At 37.0% G+C, this 9096-nt stretch overlaps 1 long non-coding RNA gene across 1 annotated transcript; it reads right to left on the reverse strand.

The window, feature by feature from the left end:
• Nucleotides 1–200: 200 nt before the first annotated feature.
• LOC108473665 (uncharacterized) lies at nt 201–4326 on the reverse strand. Its single transcript, XR_008273789.1, has 5 exons — nt 3770–4326; nt 2272–2416; nt 1868–1978; nt 1589–1743; nt 201–659 (listed from the first exon to the last, which is right to left on the reverse strand). It is a non-coding gene; the product is annotated as an uncharacterized LOC108473665 (long non-coding RNA).
• Between the last annotated feature and the right edge of the window lie 4770 nt (nt 4327–9096).

Genomic DNA, 9096 nt, shown 5'->3' on the forward strand with positions numbered 1-9096 from the left:
TAATGAAGAATGTGTGCTAAGAAGCACAAAGCAATGACTTGCTTGTAAACTTCGATGTGATTTTCACTCGAATAATGGCCTATGACACACCAAAACAGGCATGAGAGAAGCTAAGGGAAGAGTTTATGGGGTTAGATAAGATACGGTAGCAGCAACTGATCAACCTCAGGAGGGATTTTGAGAACTTGAAAATGAGAGAGTTAGAGACCATCAAGTAGTATTCTGATAGGGTAATGGCCACAGTCAACAACATTAGGCTACTTGGTGATGATTTTAGTGAAAGTAGAGTTGTTGAAAAGGTCATCACAACTCTCCCTGAAAAATATGAGTCAAATATCTCCTCATTGGAGGACTCGAGGGAGTTTAAGAACAGAATAATGATAGAATGCACACTTTAAGATCAGCAATTAGCTCAAACAAGTCGTCACTATGCATGAATTCAGCTAATCCTAGATCATGCATCCAATAAAAACTCAAACCTGGTAGTATAATGCTGAGTAGTATAATTTGCATAATTGCTCCCATTCCATGTGGTAGTCTGATCAGTGTAACTGCTATTTGGGTAACCTCCAGCTGTCTGATAATCACCAGAATTGTAGTTAAGTGCTTGAATAACTTGTTGGCCCAGCATAAGAAGGCAAATGAATGACATACCGGTTCTGAGAAAAAAGAAATAAAAGTTAATGAATGACATATGAATGCAAGAACCAACCAAAATAACAGAATCAGATTCCAGTTATTATGAAAGTAGATAACTTATCTAAGATAAAGTTCTTCTAAATTCAGAACCCTAAATCAAATTAATAATAAAATATGCAATTAACAAGTCAACATTAACGCCACATATAATATCAAATTGCACAGCTGAATATACTCAATACATTAACATAAATAAGATCACATTGAACAATGAATTTAACACATTCGAATAGATCAATTTTAAGCTCACTAACGGTTAATTTAGCATGTGAACAACATATACATGTTTTGCATTTACAGCATGGTTTAATCAACTTCAAGCAGAAAATTAAATGCTGCAAATTTCCAGCATTCAAAATCATATATGTACGACATTAATATGACATTTTCGAGCACCTTAAAGACACATTTGGAAAATTTGAAGAACCACTCGAACAACCACATTCAAACATCTTAAAGACAACTAAATTTTGTCTTGTTTTGGACAACCTTACAGATCAGCAAGGCATGTATTAAACCACGCCAAACATGTTTATTTCATCATGCTTTGAACAACAATAAACAACCATTAGGCATTATATTAAATCAACTCTTTAACACATTCAAACAACTTAAAATACATCATTCGAATATCATAAATCACAACTTTCAGACACTATAAATTGCAGCATTTAACACCTAAATTTTCAGCTTACTAACATCATAAATTCATACCCATTTGAACAAGACAAATCAAAATATGCAACTAATAATAGACACCATCAATAAAGTAGCATCAGGATACCGATCCACCACCTTTTAGCACCATTTGCAAAATTATCATAAGTTTATATGCTCATAGCCGCAAACATATAATAGAACCTATAAAGCTAAATTATTAGACACTGACCTTCTTTTCCTTTTCTAAAATTTCTCTTATGGAACAAGGTAGTGCTGCCTTTTTGCTTGTCTTTGAACAGTATTACTAGCAGATTTCTGCTGCATCTGTGGAAACCTTATCTATTTCATAACATCAGTCTTCCCCTCAGAAATTGCTCCTATTGGCTGCACAATAATTTAACAAAGAGCTCGTTAAATTCACAGGATAGAAATTTTTAAAACACATTTGACAACAAATGCAATACTAAATAACATCATTTCTAGCAGTAAAATAATTTAAGTTGCATACCCCACGCCCATTATCAGTTATGCTCACGGAACCATCTGAATGTAAAACATCTATTTGTGTTGCAAAACCTGCTTGAGCCTCATGAACAGCATTATCCAATATCTCATATACCTAATAGAAAGAAGTAAAATCAAACGTCTAATGAATTTTACAACCAAAGTTATTAGAAATATCAAAAGAAAAAAAAAATTACCAAATGGTGCAAACTGACACGTCCAATGATAAAAGAATGTACAACGGGTCTTAATATACAATACAAAGTGGGAAATGAATGAGGGAAGGTAATTCTTACAATACGATCCAAGAAAAAAGAAATATGAATATGCTCTTTTTACATGATGCTTCCCTTTAGATGAATTTACAAGATCGATCTCAACAAAATAGTAGTTTAGGGAAAATTTTACCAGCAATGCTTCATCACGGTGCATTAGTATATCGTATCTCACCGGAGATCAACAACATCAAACTTTATCTTGGGATTCATAAACACATGAGAGCAATGCTCATAGATTGGGATTAAACAACACAATCACAGAGGCTACAGGAAACCTGAGATAGAAAGGAATAAAATCAAGTTGCTCCAGTCCAACATCCATAGGCTTCATCTTTTCCATACCAACGGAAGTAACAAGTCTATATTGCATAATAATTAAATTGAGTTTGCCTTTCTTGCTATATTCTTTTTCTTTTCTTTATGATGACAATGAAATTACAATAAAAAACGATAGCTTACTAAAATATAAATATGCCAAATTTTATATAAAATATAATTTTTGTATATAAAATTATTTGAAAATATTGTACGTTCATTAAATTAAGTGATAAATTTCTAAGTTAAAACTTTTACACCATTAAATATATATTAAAATGGGGAGGATTCGTTTACACAAATTTTACACCCTTCTATAATTTTTTATACGAACAATATTTTAAGAGTCTAACTAGACTTGTATTTGTCATATATATATATATATATATATATATATATATATATTTTAAATGTCCCTATCAAATCTATTTAAAGTATTTTTATATTAATATATATTTTATGATTGATTGATTTTATAAAATCAGTAGTTAAATATTTTTAATTTTTATTAAACTTGACATGCATAATCTACATTAAAAGAGCATGAAATATCACGTTTGAATTGTTAAAATATTAATGATATAAAAGTTCTAAAATCATACAAATTTTACAGCAGTATAAGTGGATCCTCTCCTATTAATATAAATAATATTTTAGATGAATATAATAGATATAGCAGATGAATTAAAAATTTAAATGACAAATATAAATATTTTGATAAATTTAATAACTAAATTATTAAAATATTAATTATATAAAAATTACATTAGTTTTACGTGTATATAACAAGAGAAAATGATAGTAAATAAACAGATTGGTTCTAAGGAGGATCACCGCTTAAATATTCTTTAAAAGTGAGATCCAGAATTTTTTATCTTCCCAAATTTCATTTTTAGACTCAAAAGTTGAAGATCCATGTGATTTGTGAGTACCCTACAGTGACATCAATTTATTCTTCTTCTAATTATTATTTTTGGGTTATGTTTGAGGTATAAGCAGCTAAATAATCACCTTCTGCTCTTCATTGATTCTTACAAATGCTAAATCTGCTTTGTTTGAACTCTGGTTCTTACAATTTGTAGAACTGAAGAGGTAAACCATGAATCCAACAATGTTATTGTAACAATGGTGGCAATTGTTTAATTCAACTGATGTGTTCAACCCTCTCACCTTAGCTATATCTCAAATCTTTTATGCCCAACCAGGCTAAATTACTAAGAAATCGGGAAAAAAAATTGCCACTAAATTTACATTAAAATGCACCAGCACACGAACTAAAACGAGAGAAAGAGAGAGAGAGATCATCGGCGTACCATTTTTGTCCCTTCAAATGCACCAGCACATGAACTAAAACGAGAGAAAGAGAGAGAGATCATCAGCTTACAAGGAGAAGCAGCAGAGGGCTGCCGACGGAGATGCAGCAGTGGGCTGCCAACGGAGATGCAGAGGGCTGCCGATTTGGGGAGATTGGGGGAAAAATAAAGGGAATCGGGGTAGGGAGAAATGGTTTGGGAAAAAGAAAGGGGGGACCGATTTTGGGAAAAAGAAGGGGGAAAAAGACTTAAAACGATTTGGGGAAACTGGGGAAAAAAAAGGGAATCGGGGTAGGGAGAAACGGTTTGGGAAAAAGAACGGGGGACCCATTTTGGGAAAAAGAAGGGGAAAAAACCTTAAAACGATTGGGGGAAATTGGGGGAAAAATAAAGGGAATCGGGGTAGGGAGAAATGGTTTGGGAAAAAGAAAGGGGGGATCGATTTTGAGAAAAAGAAGGGGGAAAAAGACTTAAAAATTCACATTTCAGAAAGGGCTAATATAACACACAGCTACTGCTCAGCAGCAATTTGAAAATTCACATTCTTCCCTTGCCGTTGCTTTAAAGCTATGGTAGATTAGTGAGAGTTTGGTAGTTTCTATCGTAACTTAATTCTCACTTTAGTGTGTTAAAACTGTCAAAGGTTACCTTCCTTAGTAGCTTAATCATGATAAAATGTAATTGAGTATTCTCATTTTTTTTATAATTTTTACTGCACTTTGTAGAAGTTCCTGACTTGATATCTTTTCTAGGATAAGTTGTAGTATATCTGTTTACAATTTTTTATAGCCATAGAATAAATGATGTTGCATAATGAATTTTATACAGTTATAGAGGTGCCTTTGACTGAATATGTTTCTACAAAATCTTGTTTCTAGATTGCTACTGAGATAATATCTGAATGTAGGTATATATGCTCAATATTAGGATTTGTGCTTGAATGAGAGATTTCTAGATTGCTGCTGAGATAATATCATAACCAGTGTTGTCAAGGCTGTAAGGCGCACTCTAGTGTCACGGGCCAGAGTTCAAAGCCCGTGACCATTTAACCAAATGCATCTGATAGAGGTCTATTACTTAGATGGGGATCATTTAGCCCACGAGAGCTGACCCGATTCAAGGAACTGTTGGAGAAGCATGTCAAATTGAAGCCTAGTTGGCCCAATAACGAAGATATAGCAACTTAGGCAACTATGGTAACTAATCTTAAAGATAGAGGGAATCATATCTTGTAAGATTAGATAGGATTTGATATGGCAATATCTTGTAAAATCCCTTAAATCATGGGATTGGTTAATCTCGTCCGTCGATGTAATTGTATCTTGACCGTCGGTTTTGGGGGAGCCCAAGTATAAATAGAGAGCCTTCTCCTCATTTGTACTGACTCCATCCATTGTTTCATTATTTTTTGTGAATAAGAGAATAGAGAGCATTTACTCAAATACTTTGCGAGCATCCCTTTCGGTTGTTCTTTATAAGCTTCTTTTGGCATAAGTCTTCCGCTGTACGAGTTGGTACCTTGGAGGAGTTCTTAAGGAATCCTTATTCGAGAAAAGGCTGACTTAGGCGAGTTTGGATGAGCAAATCACCTAAGGCCGCACGGATTACAAGACAAAAGGTCTAACCTCGTGACAAGTGGTATCCGAGCTGTTGGTTCGAAGGCACTGTTGGGATGTCGAAAGAAGAGTTCGAACAAAGATGGGCGAGAAAGTCTTTGAGGGAGATGCTATCGGTAGTAGAGGTACGTGTAGGTAAACTTAGGAGTCCATGGAGGACGTTAAAGAGTCTGACAATGCTCATGTGGAAAGCATTGAAGACATGAAGGAATAGTTCAGGGACTTTGTGACCACGTGTCTAACTTCCCAAAGGGATAACATGCAAGAGTTGCTAGATTCCCAAAGGAAGAAGCTGACAGAGAGGAACAATGCTCTCGAAGCCATGGTGAAGGCTTTAAAGGAAGAAACAATGGCCACGACGCTGGCTTTAAACACAAGAATAGAGGAGCTCGAGGGAGAGTTGGCCTTGTGTCGAGCAGCGGTGGGGGAAGAAGTGTCAAGTGCAGCACTCAGTAGTGAGTATGTCCCGAAGCAGAAAGAGTTTGTGGGGATAAGGTCTGCATGTAATGTGGACAATTTCTTGTGGAGGATGAAAAACTACTTCCGTGCCAAAGGCATCGTGAATGATGCAGGTAAGGTACAAACTGCTTCATTATTTCTTACTGATATTGCGCTTTTATGGTGGCGAGGTAGGACCACAGATAAAAGGCAAGGTGAGATTGGAACATGAGAGAAGTTCCAATGTGAGTTGAAGGGACAGTTTTACCCAGAGTTTGCTGAGGAAGAAGCTCGGGCAAAGTTGCAAGGGATAACACAACGAGGCACAGTGGGGGAGTATATTTGTGAGTTTAAGGAACTCATATTCCAAGTTTCGGATGTGACCAAGAGAGAAGCAATGCTTACTTTTCAAGAGGGATTGAAGCCGTGGGTCAGACAGGAGGTGGAACAAAGAGGTGTCCAAAAGCTGTCAGAAGCCATGACGGTAGTGGTATCCGTGGTTAAGCTTGGTCTAGGGAAAGACAAGCGTGGATCTTCCAAGTCCGAGGAAAGGGGCGTATGTGAAGGGAATCACAAGGAAGATACGGATAAGTATGGCAATAGCAATGGCAACAATTGTGATAATGGGAAACCATGAGTTGGGAAGAAGAAACCCAAGAGGAAAAAGGACAAGCTGAAATGCTTTCTCTGTGACGGTCCACACATGTTAAAGAAATGTCCGATGAAATCCATGCTTAGGAAGAAGCCGGTGGATAAGGCATTGGGACTTGGTTCGAGCGCAAGGGGTGTCAAAGCCAAGAAGGCCAAAAGCGAGAAGAAGCCAGTCGAGTGCTTCTTGTGTCATGGTCCGCATAGATTGCGAAAGTGTCCGAGGAAGTCTGTTATCTATGGGAACGATGGAGAAGATACGGAGCCCAAGAAGCTTGGTTCAAGCAAGGGAAAAGCCGAAGCCAATAGGGCAAAGAGGAGCAAGTCTGTCATCAAAGGGAACGATGGAGCAGACAATGAGCCCAAGAAGCTTGGTTCGAGCAAGGGTAAAGCCGAAACCAAGAGGGCTAAGAGGAACAAAAAGAAGCGAGTAAAATGCTTCTTGTGCTGTGGTCCGCATGAGTTATGGAACTGTCTAAAGCAAGTTGTAGTCAAAGGAAAGGCAACGTCCGAGCATGGTGAGTCGTCGGAGGGGCTTCCACCCAAAGAAGAGGTGAGTTTGTCATCGAACTTAGAGGAAGAAGTTGCGATGAAAACAGTGAAGCTGGAACCAATGAGGCTCGAATCGAGTGAAGCGTCGAAGTTGGCCGAGTCATCGACAAGGCTTCCACCTATGGGAGAGGTGGGTGGTGCATCGGACTTCAAGGAAAAAGAAGTGATGCATTTAGGACAGTTGACCTGAGTAAATGCAAAAGTACATTCGGAACACTCTGATAGTGTTTTGCATTCTAACTTGTGCACTTGGCGAGAATGTAGGGGCCCTTTCGAAGTTTTTGAGCAATGAGGCCGAGAGACTGTGGGCAAAGCGAAGCCAAGTGTTATGAATCACGAGGATTCTGTTAGAGGAAAGTTAGAATGTGGGCAAGGGAGTGACATAACTCATTGTCGTCGAGATGTACAAACGAGTAGGACGGCTCGAGTGAAGAAGCGACGGAAGCCGAAGCAGAAGTCCTGAAAGAAGGGAAGAGCTAAGGCAACGAGTAAGATCCGAGGCGAATCAAGTCAGTTCCATTCGAGAGTCGCAACGAGGACGTTGCGAGAATGGGTGGGGGAGAATGTCACGGGCCAGAGTTCAAAGCCCGTGACCATTGAACCAAATGCATCTGATAGAGGTCTATTACTTAGATGGGGATCATTTGGCCCACGAGAGCTATCCCGATTCAAGGAACTATTGGAGAAGCCTGTCAGATTGAAGCCTGGTTGGCCCGATAGCGAAGATATGGCAACTTAGGCAACTATGGTAACTAATCTTAAAGATAGAGGGAATCATATCTTGTAAGATTAGATAGGATTTAATATGGCAATATCTTATAAAATCCCTTAAATCATGGGATTAGTTAATCTCGTTCGTCGATGTAATTGTATCTTGACTGTCAGTTTTGGAGAGCTCAAGTATAAATAGAGAGCCTTCCCCTCATTTGTACTAACTCCATTCATTGTTTCATTATTATTTGTGAATAAAAGAATAGAGAGCATTTACTCAAACACTTTGCGAGCGTCTCTTTCTATTGTTCTTTATAAGCTTCTTTTGGCATAAGTCTTCCGCTGTACGAGTTGGTGCCTTGGAGGAGTTCTTAAGGAATCCTCATTCGAGAAAAGGCTGACTTGGGCGAGTTTGGACGAGCAAATCGCCTAAGGCCGCACGGATTGCAAGACGAAAGGTCTAGCCCCGTGACACTAGGTGCTAGAACCCTTAAATTGGTGCAAGAAAAGTGCTAGCCTGAGTGAAGTAAAGCGCAATATATGTATGTAGTTTTAGGAAAATAGATTGATTTTAGAGAGAGTTGGATGCACTTTCACACACTTCTTTCAAAATCGACTTATTTTTTTAAATCTTAAAAGAAAACTGACCTATTTAACTTAATAAACTAGGTAAAATAACAAACACAATTTCATATATAGATTAGCACATGGTGATAAAATATATATCAATGTCTCAAAAATCATATAGTATAAATTATATTGCAAAACACCAAGTCCATGCAAGACACCCAAAACCATATAGTTCAAATAGAGAAAAGTAAATATAGAAACCCAAAGTTGATCAAACCAAATAAGTTCAGTGAATTTTGCTTCAAATGGAAAACACCTTTTGATTCTCAGCCATGCGAGCTTGGGAAATATGGAAAGTAATCTTCAAAGATATACTTGACAAATATGGAAAGTGATCTTCATAAATATGTGATCCTAGACATTAAATATAATATTTAGAAGATACGATTCTGTAATCTTAGAGATTTGATATTTAGATAACTTTTAATCTTAGCCATTAATGTATTTCGATCTATATCTATAAATAGAGGTCTCTCTTTTCATTGTCTATTTCTCTTAAGTGTTGTTACTTTTCTCTGGCTTTTATTCTCATTCGTGTTCGAAAAATCTAAGTCCATGACACTAGTAGGATGAAGACGATGGAAAAGGTACGTCCCAAATCAGTTTACTTTCAATCTCAAAAATGGGTTGTCAAATTAAGATCATTAAATTCTATTCAAAATCTGGAAATAAAGATATACTTTCTCTAACCAATGAATTCCTTTGTTTCTCCTGCTTTACTCTTCGGTGGAG

Source organism: Gossypium arboreum, chromosome 11, assembly GCF_025698485.1.
Source record: "Gossypium arboreum isolate Shixiya-1 chromosome 11, ASM2569848v2, whole genome shotgun sequence".
In the NCBI taxonomy this organism is placed as follows: domain Eukaryota; kingdom Viridiplantae; phylum Streptophyta; class Magnoliopsida; order Malvales; family Malvaceae; genus Gossypium; species Gossypium arboreum.